The sequence below is a fragment of the Capricornis sumatraensis genome, chromosome 9 (genome assembly GCF_032405125.1).
Source record: "Capricornis sumatraensis isolate serow.1 chromosome 9, serow.2, whole genome shotgun sequence".
Classification (NCBI taxonomy): Eukaryota; Metazoa; Chordata; class Mammalia; order Artiodactyla; family Bovidae; genus Capricornis; species Capricornis sumatraensis.
The window spans coordinates 69041721-69054958 of record NC_091077.1 but is presented as its reverse complement, the minus strand read 5'-3'; the positions used below and the strand labels follow the sequence as shown (position 1 = coordinate 69054958).

The 13238-nt window shown below is 41.6% G+C and overlaps 1 pseudogene; it reads left to right on the top strand.

Annotated features, from left to right (window-relative positions):
• The first annotated feature begins 10134 nt into the window (after positions 1 to 10134).
• Positions 10135 to 10882, top strand: LOC138086341 (chromobox protein homolog 1 pseudogene; annotated as a pseudogene).
• Positions 10883 to 13238: the final 2356 nt, after the last annotated feature.

Below are 13238 nucleotides of genomic sequence, written 5' to 3'. Positions count from 1 at the left end.
TGCCAACAAAGGTCCATCTAGTCAAAGCTATGGTTTTTCCAGTAGTCATGTATTAATGTGAGAGCTGGACCATAAAGAAAGCTGAGCACCAAATAATCGATGCTTTTTTGAACTGTGGTGTTGGAGAAGACTCTTGAGAGCCCCTTGGACTGCAAGGAGATCAAACCATTCAATCCTAAAGGAAATCAGTCCTGAATATTCATTGCAAGGACTGTGATGCTGAAGCTGAAACTCCAATACTTTGGCCACCTGATGCAAAGGACTGATTCATTAGAAAAGACCGTGATGCTGGGAAAAATTGAAGGCAGGAGGAGAAGGGGACGACACAAGATGAGACGGTTGGATGGCATCACCAACTCAATGGACATGAGTTTGAGCAAGCTCTGGGAGTTGGTGATGAACAGGGAAGCCTGGCTGCTGCAGTCCATGGGATTGCAAAAAGCCAGACATGACTGAGAGACTGAACTGAACTGATGTATACAGTACATGGAACTACACAGTAGGTCAGACTCTTAAGCGCAGGAATATGTCTGTCTTACTCACTTCCATGCTGCAAGCCCCTAGCACAAAGCCAGAACATAGGTGTCCAGTGTGTTGTTGGATTTGTATTTAATGCTACTTGACTGTGGGTCATATTTGTTTCATACAAATGGCTTGAGTTAGGCCTCCTTGTTTGTTTTTGCCTGGTTTTACTTGATCAATCTCAGCTTCTTCTCTGGATAGTAGATGAAGCTGTTCCTCAAAGAAGCTTAAGTCAGTAAAAACACATGTGAAAGGATCTCATCCAGTTTCATTGAAGGAAATTTGCTAAAACTTTTTCCCGCTAACCTCCTTGCTGTCAGGACCCATTTATAAAGCAGAGGGCTACAGCTACAAAGGCATTAGTCAGGTTTCTTCTTTTCTTGAGAGGATAAAATTTTAGCTTCTGAATAGAGTAAGCTATATGATGTTTTCACTGCCTATTCTGGGAAGGACAAGTCTATACCACCTAATGACTAGCATTTTCTCTAGATTTTATTTTCTTGGAGCCTTTCACAGCAGCTGGCAACAGCCATAGGGAAAGGACTAGCAGGTTAGCTGCCTCCAGGCACAGTGGAGGGAGAAGGAACCACAAAAATGGAGCACAGGAGTCACTTTTAGGGGATCATTCTCCAATTTTCTGCGAAAGTGTTTTAGGTCAAGACAATTAATGGTAGCTGGTTCATAACAACTCTAGAAAAGAGTGAAGGTAGTTATTGTGAGGATAAAGAGATGCATTATGGGAAGGCAGGAGAATGTGAACAGCCAAGACTCACAAAAGCAAGAAACAAGGTACCTTTGGGGTTTGACCTCTTAGGTTTGACCACACTATCCACCTCTCTCTCTTTTTCTCTTCTTTCTCCATATTCCCCTCTCTAGAAACTAGCTTGTGCATGATTTCTGCCTGAACATACCTATCATGTTTCTCTCTTCATACATTAATAGTTTAATTCTAGCTCCTACTGCTAACTGGAAACTGATTCTTTGTTTCTCAACTCCAAATCCCCAAAAGAGGAACTGGATTTGCCCTGCTTGTTTTATCTAAGACAAACTCCAATGACAAGTCATAGGTTATTGGCAAGCCCATAACAATGCTCACTTTGACTCTTGTCCAATCAGTGTGGTAGGAGTGAGAGCAAAGAGTGAGTTCCAAGGCATAAAACATAAACATGCCAACTGAGGAGAGGGTGATAGCAAAATTTCCTAAGAAAGCAGTATAGATGGTACTATCAGCTGCTCTAATCCCCTCCCAACAGGGGAAGGCAGCTGGTGTCTAAGGATGCAGAAATTTAAGTCTTTCTAAGACAGTTTTATCAGAGTCTCTGCCTCACTGTTCCTGTGAAGGCTGACCACTCCCATCCACCAGCATCTGTGACTCTCTGCCTGGGACTTTGGTGGTCATATACATACACTCAAGGCAAGCCAGAGGTGCCTGGGAGCTGATGGCACCAGAAGCAGCATTCAATCAACGACAAGTTAGAGTCGGTAAATACCCCAGATGCTCTGGTTTTTAGGTCGCACAATCCTGAGATGTATTCTACCCTTTCCCAGAGGTCCAGAGTATGACTGAGCCACGGCAGCCCACAGAGATAAGCTGCTCAAGGACAACACTCTATACTGGCTTCCTCCCTTCCTAGTCTCACTTCTCTGCTCTACTGCCTGTTCCTAGGAGATTCACACATCCTAGACTAGGGCATGCTTCTTAAAAGCTCAACCTATGAAAAAGGCTTTCCAGATTTAAGAGTTCAAACCAACACTTTCTTTAGATAATGTGATCCCTCTGTGTCATGGTCTCCTCATCCTATTCTATGAATCACCACAAACACTTAAGAATGGCAAGGCAATATTCACAGATTTTTCATTTCCGTAGTTCAGACGGTAAAGCGTCTGTCTACAATTTGGGAGACCCAGTTTCGATCCCTGGGTCAGGAAGATCCCCTGGAGAAGGAAATGGCAATCCACTCCAGTACTATTGCCTGGAAAATCCCATGGACAGAGGAGCCTGGTAGGCTACAGTCCATGGGGTCGCAAAGAGTCGGACATGACTGAGCGACTTCACTCACTCACTCACAGTAAGATGTGTTTGCTCTGTGAATATCATTACACAACTGGTTCACTCCTAGATCTGCTTTACTTGTGGAACAGGTTGTATTCCAGAAATAAAAACAATAACTTAAGTCAATTTAAGGAATGAAAAAGGTGGTCAGTCTCAGAAATATGTCATAGTCATAGTCAGAAAAACTCACAACACAAGTTCTTCAAATGGACAGGTACACTAGGTCCATACTTTAGAACTAACATCAGCATCATAAAGATAACAATTTTGGCAAGTTAATGTAATAAATTTAATGCAATCCAAATAAAAATTATCAGCAGTATATTTTATACAGAAAAATAAACAAAACTAGCCAGAAAAAAAATCTCATTAAAAAAAATAATGAGGGCAAATTAGCCCTCCCAGATATTAAAATGTGATATAAAGGTACATTAATTAAAGCAGCATAATACTAGCCCATAAATATACATGAAATATCCCAGGAAGACCCAGAAACATACAGGAAATTAATATATGATAAAGATGCATTATTAAAGAGATGGTGTTCATAGAATGGATAGCCAGTTAGAAAAGAATTTAATCCATTCCTCTAATCTTAAAACAAAATACATTACAGATGCAGTGAACATTTAAATATAAAAACTGAAAACCACAAAATTATTAGGAAAAAAATAGAAGAAATTTTTGTACAATCTTGATATAGGAAAGCCTTCTAAGCATAATATAAAAGTCAGAGTCATGAAACAGAAGATTGATCAATTTGACTATTTTCATTTCAATTTGACTATTTTTAAAATAAAAAATTTAAAAATTTCCACAGCAAAAATTTCCGTAAGCAAAGTAAAAGGAATACATTAAAAAGTTGGGTAGAAGACTTCCCTGGTGGTGCAGTGGATAAGAATCTGCCTACCAATGCAGGGAACACAGGTTCCGTCCCTGGGCTGAGAAGATGCTACATGCCGCAGGGCAACTAAGCCCGCGCACCACAACCGCTGAGCCCACACTCTAGAGCACACAAGCTGCAACCACGAGCCTACATGCCACAACTGCTGAAGCCTGTGCACATAGAACTTGTGCTCCACAACAGGAGAAGCCACCACAATGACAAACCTGTGCATGGCAGTAAAGAGTAGCCCCTCTCACTACAGCTAAAGAAAGCCCACGCAAGGCAATGAAGATCCAGCACAGCCAAAAATTTTAAAATAGATAAAAATGTTTTTTAAAAATGGGGAAGAGATGTGCCTGGTGGTCCAGTGGTTAAGAATCTACCTGCCGATGCAGAGGAGATGGATTCTATCCCTGGTGGGAACTAAGATCCCACATGCTGCAGGGCAAGTAAGCCCGTGTGCCACAACTACAGAGCCTGCATTCTGGAGTCCGTGAGCCACAGTTATTGAAGCCCATGTGTCCTAGATGCCTCTGCTCCATAACAAGAGAACCCACTACCACTGGACACACTCACACCACAACTAGAGAAGACCCCCTGCACACCGCAACTAGAGAAAGCCTGTTGATCACAATAAACTGTGGAAAATTCTGAGAGAGATGGGAATACCAGACCACCTGACCTGCCTCTTGAGAAATCTGTATGCAGGTCAGGAAGCAACAGTTAGAACTGGACATGGAACAACAGACTGGTTCCAAATAGGAAAAGGAGTATATCAAGGCTGTAGATAGTCACCCTCCTTATTTAGCTTCTATGCAGAGTACATCATGAGAAACGCTGGACTGGAAGAAACACAAGCTGGAATCAAGATTGCCAGGAGAAATATCAATAACCTCAGATATGCAGATGACACCACCCTTATGGCAGAAAGTGAAGAGGAACTAAAAAGCCTCTTGATGAAAGTGAAAGAGGGGAGTGAAAAAGTTGGCTTAAAGCTCAACATTCAGAAAACGAAGATCGTGGCATCTGGTCTCATCTCTTCATGGGAAATAGATGGGGAAACAGTGGAAACAGTGTCAGACTTTACTTTTTTGGGCTCCAAAATCACTGCAGATGGTGACTGCAGCCATGAAATTAAAAGATGCTTACTCCTTGGAAGAAAAGTTGTGACCAACCTAGATAGCATATTCAAAAGCAGAGACATTACTTTGCCGACTAAGGTCCAGCTAGTCAAGGCTATGGTTTTTCCAGTAGTCATGTATGGATGTGAGAGTTGGACTGTGAAGAAGGCTGAGCACCAAAGAATTGATGCTTTTGAACTGTGGTGTTGGAGAAGACTCTTGAGAGTCCCTTGGACTGCAAGGAGATCCAACCAGTCCATTCTGAAGGAGATCAGCCCTGGGATTTCTTTGGAAGGAATGATGCTAAAGCTGAAACTCCAGTACTTTGGCTACCTCATGCGAAGAGTTGACTCATTGGAAAAGACTTTGATGCTGGGAGGGATTGGGGCCAGGAAGAGAAGGGGACAACAGAGGATGAGATGGCTGGATGGCATCACGGACTCAATGGACGTGAATCTGAGTGAACTCTGGGAGATGGTGATAGACAGGGAGGCCTGGCATGCTATGATTCATGGGGTTGCAAAGAGTTGGACACGACTGAGTGACTGAACTGAACTGACTGATGCACAGCAATGAAGAGCCCATGAGCAGTAAAAAATAATAATAATAATAAAATTAAGTTAAAAATTTAAAAATTCTTAAATGAGGTCAATTTTTGCAATTTGTATCATAAATGGCTTGGTTCCCTAGCATATAAAACATATTCCCTAGAAATTATTATACAAAATTAACAACCCAATATTTGCCAATAGATGTGCAAAAGACAAGTAGTAGTCCACAGAAAAGAAAGTGCAAATATTCTTAAAATATGATTAGTTACAATCATGATTAGTCTAAAAGAAAAACACACTCCTATATGACTCTCTTGTATGACTTTTACACTACTCTACTATACCCACACTTCTAACATCAAATGTGTGGGTTTTCCCAAACATTTGAGTTTGGAAAGCAATTCTTCCACCCCAGTTTAGTGTCTTACAACATGGACTCATTTCTGACACTATCTACAGTGTGTGTGTGTTTGTGCACAAGCGCTAGTCATTCAGTCATGTCCAACTCTTCGCAGCCCCATGGAATGTAGCCCACCAGGCTCCTCTGTCCATGTAATTCTCTAGGCAAGAATACTGGAGTAGGTTGCCCTTCTTTTCTCCAGGGGATCTTCCCGACCCATGGATTGAACCCAGGTCTCCTGCATTGTAGGCAGATTCTTTACCACCTGAGCCACCAGGGACATCCTGAGTTAGTGTCAAATCCCACAGGTTAAGGGCTCAGTCTCACAGGACTTCAGACACCACTTCATCATTTCAGATGCTAATGTCACTTGACCCACTGGCTATAAATCAGAGGTTTCCAAGATTCCCTCCTTCAGTTCTATTAGTTTACTACAGAAGCTCACAAAATTCAGCAAAATTATTTACTTACTAGATTACCAGTCTATTATTAAAAAAATAACTAACTCAGGAACAGCCAGATGGAAGATGCATAGGACAAGAAATGGTGAAAGGGATGTAAAGCTTCTATGCTATCCCACCCAGCATCTCCCTGTGTTCACCAATCCAGAAGCTCTCCAGACACCATTCTCTTAATTTTACTGAAGCTTCATTATGTAGACATGATTAATTGATTCAATCTCATGGCCCTCTCCTCTCCAAGGGCATGGGGGGAGGGTGGAAGAGAATGAAAGTTCCAGTTCTCTAATTCTGATTGATTCCCCTGGCAACCAGCCCCTTCCTCATGGATTTTCCAAAAGTCACTTCATTAATACAAACTCAGGTGTGACTGAAAGGGTTTTATTATGAATATCAAAAGACACTTCCTATCACTGTGGAAATTCCATCAGTTTTAAAAGTTTTGTGCCAGTAGTAAAGAGAAACTAAAGAGCCTCTTGATGAGGGGGATGGAGGAAAGTGAAAAAGCCAACTTAAAGTTCAATATTAATAAAACTAAGATCATGGCATCTGGCCCCATCATTTCATGGCAAATAGAAGGGGAAAAGATGGAAGCAGTGACAGGTTTCCTCTTCTCGGGCTCCAAAATCACTGCAGATTGCAACTGCAGCCATAAAATTAGAAGACGATTGTTTCTTGGCAGAGAAGCTATGACAAATCTAGACAGTGTGTTAAAACCAAAGACATCACTTTGCCAACAAAGGTTTGTATAGTCAAGGCTATGGTCTTTCCAGTAGTCATGTACAGATGTGAGAGCTGGACAATAAAGAAGGCAGAGCACTGAAGAATTGATGCTTTCAAACTGTGGTTCTGGAGAAGACTCTTGAGAGAGAGTCCCTTGGAAAGCAAGGAGATCAAACCAGTCAGTCTTAAAGAAAATCAGCTCTGAATACTCTTTGCAAGGACTGATGCTGAAGGTGAAGCTCCGATACTCTGGCCACCTGATACAAACATCTGACTCATTGGAAAAGTCTCTGATCCTGGGAAAGACTGAAGGCAGGAGAAGAAGGTGATAGAGGATGAGATGTTTGGATGATATTACCAATTCTACGGACATCAACTTGGGCAAACTCTGGGAGATGGTGAGGGATAGGGAAGACAGATGTGCTACAGTCTCTGGGGCTATGAAGAGTCAGACATGACTGGCAAATGAAAACAACAATGAGGGACAAAAACCAAATACTGTATATATTTTATTATATATACTCCCTTATACTAAATCTTACTACTAATAAGGTAAGTACAATGAAAACTATAGTAAAATACCATTTTCACTTATCAAATTGGCCACATGGAAAATTTTGATATTACTTTGTTGACTGGGTAACACAATCCCATACACTGCTAGTGCAAGTAAGAAGGGGAATATCTACTAAAATTTTCAGTGCACATTTCCTTTGACCCATCAAGTCCACTTTTATGGGCAATTCAGAACCCTCTCTAGAATAAGGTTGACCAATTTCTTTTTTTCCTAAAAGAGCCAAAAAGTAAATGTTTTAAGCTTTGGTGCATAAGGTCTCTGTCTCAATTACTCAACCCTTTAGTGTAGTGTGAAATCAGCCATACACATTGCATAAATGAATGAGCATGGCTTTCCAATATAACTTTACTTATACAAACAGCTATGGGTGGGATTTAGCCTGCAGGCTATAGTTTGCCAACTACTGCTTCAGAAGCAGTAGGTGCAGAAAGGCTGGGCACATCCTCATTGTGGCAGAAACCACTACTGTCCCCAAACTCCATTTCATCCCCCTAGTAAAAGTCCTGCAGCCAGGATCTGGATGTCCAGACTGCACTTTTCAACCCTATTGGGAGCTTGGTGATCATGTAACTAAGCTCTAAATGATGTGGGAGCAAAAATTCCGCTTCCACCTCTGGCTCATTTCCTTAGTCAAAATTTCTTAGGAAGAAATCTCTGTTCTTTTCCTCTTTCTCACTGGCTGTTGACAATGACCAGAATAGCATTAAAGCCATAAACTGAAAATGGCAGAGCTACCATCAACCAGAGTACCTGAAAGATGAGAGCGGGCAGAGCAGCCCATGGTCCCATCCATAAGAGAAACTGTTTCAAACCTGGTCTGAAAGGCAAAACCATTTTGCTCATAACCTCTTTCTGAGAAGTTAGCATTCCTGATAAAATGCTTAAGCAATTTTCTGTGAACTTTAATGGGATTAAGGTTTGCTCTCAGAAACCAATTACCCACATGCCCAATTACCCACACACTCAGTTGCCAGCTGTCAATCAAGAGTCTAGTGACCTTTAACCAGACTTTCTTTTCTTTCTGTGTCTAGTCTAACAATGATTATTTAACTGAACTTTCTTCCTATCAAATGTCCCTACCAATAGTAAATTTGAGAAGTGGCCTTTCTAGGGTCCATTTACCTTCTGTGCCTAACTGTAATAAAATTTTGATACATGCTCACAGCTAAATTGCCTGAAAACTTCTTTTTAACACTTGGAACACTCACCTGTTACTGTAACATGAGTGAAAAATAAATTTATGTTTCTTTAATCCATTAAATTTTGGTCTCTATTTTTGCAGCCAAATCTACCCTAATACATTCACATTTTCTAAATTTGTTTAAATTCACTAAATGCTTGCTTTGTGTCAAAGACCATATTAAGCACTTTACATGTGCTGTATGTCACTAAACTCCACTTCTTTCTCATAATAAATACCTACCACTAGGACTGGATGCCAGGCCAATGACTACCACCACTAATAACAATACTAGTTGTAGCAGCAATAACAACAATAGTAGCAGTAGTTAATACTTTTTGAATGCTTTCTATGAGCCAAGCACTGAGCAAAACTCTTTATATCTTATTCTTTAAAACGTTATGGGGATTCTTCTTAGAAAGCAAGCAACCAATCCAAGTTTTATCACGTGTTAAATTAATCTCTGCAATAAGTTAATTCACTGTATTTAGAAAATGAAAGGAAACTTAATGCCTTCCTAAGAGTAAAGCTCAAGACAATCACCTTGGTTGAGGAAGATCCAGAGTAAATGAAGCTCCTCTTAAAAGGAAGATGATTTCCCCAAAGCATATTATTAGCATCATTGAGACAGAACTGGTGGTGGGATTTTTGTTTTGTTTTGTTTTCCCCAAAGGAACATTATTTTTACAGGCTGAGAAGCACCATATACTTTTGGTCTTTAGGGCTTTTTCACTGGTCCTTCCCAAGGCAAAAATTTGAAGGTGCTCTTGAAGACTTTTCTCCTAAGTGCCCTTACCCTTCAGGAGAAAGAAATCATCTAATTTCATCCCCAAAGACTTGACTATGTTTTATACCAACCTCAGATTATAGGCATAAAACGAAGAATTCGATTTTGATTTGAAGAATGGGCTAGGCTTGGAATCAGTTCAGCTCAGTTCAGTTCAGTTGCTCAGTCATATCCGACTCTTTATGACCCCATGAACTGCAGCACACCAGGCCTCCCTGTCCTCCCAACTCCCAGAGCTTGCTCAAACTCATGTTCATTGAGTTGGTGATGGCTTGGAATAATTTTCTCTAAAGAAGATTTAATAATTGATATTGTCGTATTGCACTTCAGTAGGGTTGAACGAATTTTTTGGTTTGTTTTTGCATTTGTGGTTATGCTAATGAGCCTACGGAAAGGTTCAGTTCTGCACGTGCACACACACACTCACCCTGGTCCTGAAGGAGTGGGATGTCCTCCCTAGAGAACCCCTATGGTCCTCTCAGGTGAACCAGTCTCTTATGACTGTGCAGAACACAGGTTTTCCAGTGACACATTCAGGCAGCAAGAAAGAAAGAGTTGGAACAATGTAGGGATGACCCCCTGGTGTCAAAAGAAGTCTGGCTGCCCCATCTATCTTTTGAGAATAAGAAAAATTTCTGGAATTTGTAGACATTTTCTCAAGTTATGGAAGCCTCAAGGGAACGATATTTAGGGTCCCTTCATATGAGGAAGAGTTTCAGAAATATTAGAAAAAAATTCATCCACCTATGCATCCATCCATTTATTTTACAAGTAATTATTGAGGACTTACTATATGCCAGGAACCATTCAAAACTTAAGGGAGGGGGGAGAATCAGGAAAGTACTGGTCAAGGGTACCAAGTTTCATTTGGGCAAGATGAGTAAGTCCTAGAGATCGACTGTACACCATAGTGCCTACTGTTAGCAACAATGGGTTGCACAGAAAGGGCAGCTCTTCTAAGTGTTCCATCACAGTCACCACGCCCCAGCCAGCAGTGCCTCACTGATTCCTCTCGGGTTTGTGGGTGCTGCTCTGAGTAGCCGTCACCCTTTATACCAGAAAGCTGGCAGGCACCGTGAGGAAAAAACAAAACAAGAAGAAAGTAGAGGAGGTGCTAGAGGAAGAGGAATATGTGGTGGAAAAAGTTCTAGACTGGCAAGTGGTAAAGGGCCAAGTGGAGTATCTCCTAAAGTGGCAGAGAGTCTCAGATGAGGACAACACATGGGAGCCGGGAGATAACCTGACTGCCCTGACCTCACTGCTGAGTTTCTGCAGTCACAGAAAACAGCACCCAAGACAGATAAATCAGACGAAGGCAAGTGCAAAGCTGATTCTGATTCAGACAATATGGGGGAGGAGAGCAAACCAAAGAAGAAGAAAAGAATCAGAAAAGTCACAAGGCTTTGCCTGGGGTTTGGAAGCTGAGCAGATTATTGAAGATACAGACTCCAGTGGAGAACTCGTGTTCCTGATGAAATGGAAAATTTCTGATGAGGCTGACCTCGTCCCTGCCAAGGAAGCCAAAGTCAAGTGCCCACAGGTTGTCATATCCTCCTATGAGGAAATGCTCATGTGGCATTCCTATCCCTCAGAGGATGATGACAAAAAAGAAAACAAGAATTAACTCTCTTGAATACCAGCGACTGTCACATCTGACTGTGGGTTTCAAGTGGGGAGAGAAGGAGTTCTACTTGTCTTGACACCATAAAGGTGGCTTGAGAAGATGTGCTTTGAAGAGCCAGTATAGTTTCTGTGCCCTACAGCAGCCTAAGTGCTTTAAAGTTGTTCCATGCTGTAGAGTCTGCACGTCCATCTTGGTGGAGGGGAAGAAGAATCAGTGTTTCAATGCAACCCATTCTGAACTTCACTAAGAAAAGCAAAAGGCCTTCTATGATGGACAGAACTTGTAGAGTGTGATGTGGGAGAGCAAGCGACACTGTAGATCTTCAAAGTGCATCTCCACAACCCACAGCCTTCTTCCCAAGAGGGTTAACTCTGCATTTTTTACAGGATAGAATGTGTGTAGTTTTGGGCTATTACTGGTGTATTGTGTGGGGTGGGTGGGATGGAGTGGGAAAGAAGGGAGACTGGAGTTGAGATCATTTTTCTTAAAATTTTAAGAAACTGTGAAACAAAGGAAAAAACTACTAATGATGATTGGGTTCTGTGTCCAGAATATTGTATCCCTTCAAAAAATGTCACTGGCCACCTAAATGAGGACTGTGAGAGACTGTTTAAAAGCTGTGAATGCCTGAAATTTAGAAGCTGAGGTATTCCCTGCATGATATTAATGCTGGTCCCAACAAAGGACTAAGCCAGTTATGAAGTTAACAAAGTTGCCCTTTGGAGGATGGAAACTGGTTGAGAAGGAAAAGTCTTATTGAATGTATAAAGGAGGATGATTCTGTCTTCAGTTCAGTTCAGTTCAGTCGCTCAGTAGTGTCCGACTCATTGCGACCCCATGAACCACATCATGCCAGGCCTCCCTGTCCATCACCAACTCTCAGAGTCACCCAAACCCATGTCCATTGTGTTGGTGATACCATCCAACCATCTCATCCTCTGTCATCCCCTTCTCCTCCTTCCCTCAACCTTTCCCAGCATCAGGGTGTTTTCCAATGAGTCAGCTCTCCGCATCAGATGGCCAAAGTATTGGAATTTCAGCTTCAACATCAGTCCCTCCAATGAACACTCAGGACTGATCTCCTTTAGGATGGACTGGTTGGATCTCCTTGCAGACCAAGGGACTCTCAAGAGTCTTCTCCAACACCACACTTCAAAAGCATCAATTCTTTGGCATTCAGCTTTCTTTAGAGTCCAATTTTCACATCCATACATGATCATTGAAAAAACCATAGCCTTGACTAGATGGACCTTTGTTGGCAAAGTAATGTCTCTGGCTTTTTAATATGCTATCTAGGTTGGTCATAACTTTCCTTCCAAGGAGCAAGCATCTTTTAATTTCATGATTGCAGTCACCATCTGCAGTGATTTTGGAGCCCAGAAAATAAAGTCAGCCACTGTTTCCACTGTTTCCCCATCTATTTCCCATGAAGTGATGGGACCAGATGCCATGGTCTTCGTTTTCTGAATGTTGAGCTTTAAGCCAACTTTTTCACTCTCCTCTTTCACTTTCATCAAGAGGCTTTTTAGTTCCTCTTCACTTTCTGCCATAAGGGTGGTGTCATCTGCATATCTGAGGTTATTGATATTTCTCCCGGCAATCTTGATTCCAGCTTGTGCTTCTTCCAGTCCAGCGTTTCTCATGATGTACTCTGCATAGAAGTTAAATAAGCAGGGTGACAATATACAGCCTTGATGTACTCCTTGAACAACTCCAGTCTGTTGTTCCATGTCCAGTTCTAGCTCTTGTTTCCTGACCTGCATATAGGTTTCTCAAGAGGCAGGTCAGGCGGTCTGGTATTCCCATCTCTTTCAGAATTTTCCAGTTTATTGTGATCCACACAGTCAAAGGCTTGGCATAGTCAATAAAGCAGAAATAGATGTTTTTCTGGAACTCTCTTGCTTTTTCCATGATCCAGCAGATGTTGGCAATTTGATCTCTGGTTCCTCTGCCTTTTCTAAAACCAGCTTGAACATCTGGAAGTTCATGGTTCACGTATTGCTGAAGCCTGGCTTGGAGAATTTTGAGCATTACTTTACTAGTGTGTGAGATGAGTGCAATTGTGTGGTAGTTTGAGCTTTCTTTGGCATCGCCTTTCTTTGGAATTGGAATGAAAACTGACCTTTTCCAGTCCTGTCTTAGAGGAACTAATTCTTGGAATTGACAAGACCCTTTCTTTTCCAATTATGAAGTTGTAAATATCAGTTTCTCCACCCAAGCCACTGGCTGAAGTATTTAGGGAAGGGCAGAGAGTGGTATAGGAGGTAGGCAGATAGGTATAGGAGGTAGGGAAAGACAAGGACCAGTGCTCAAAGGGTAGAAAACTCTTGGAGACTCTGTTTTTTTGAACTTTGAA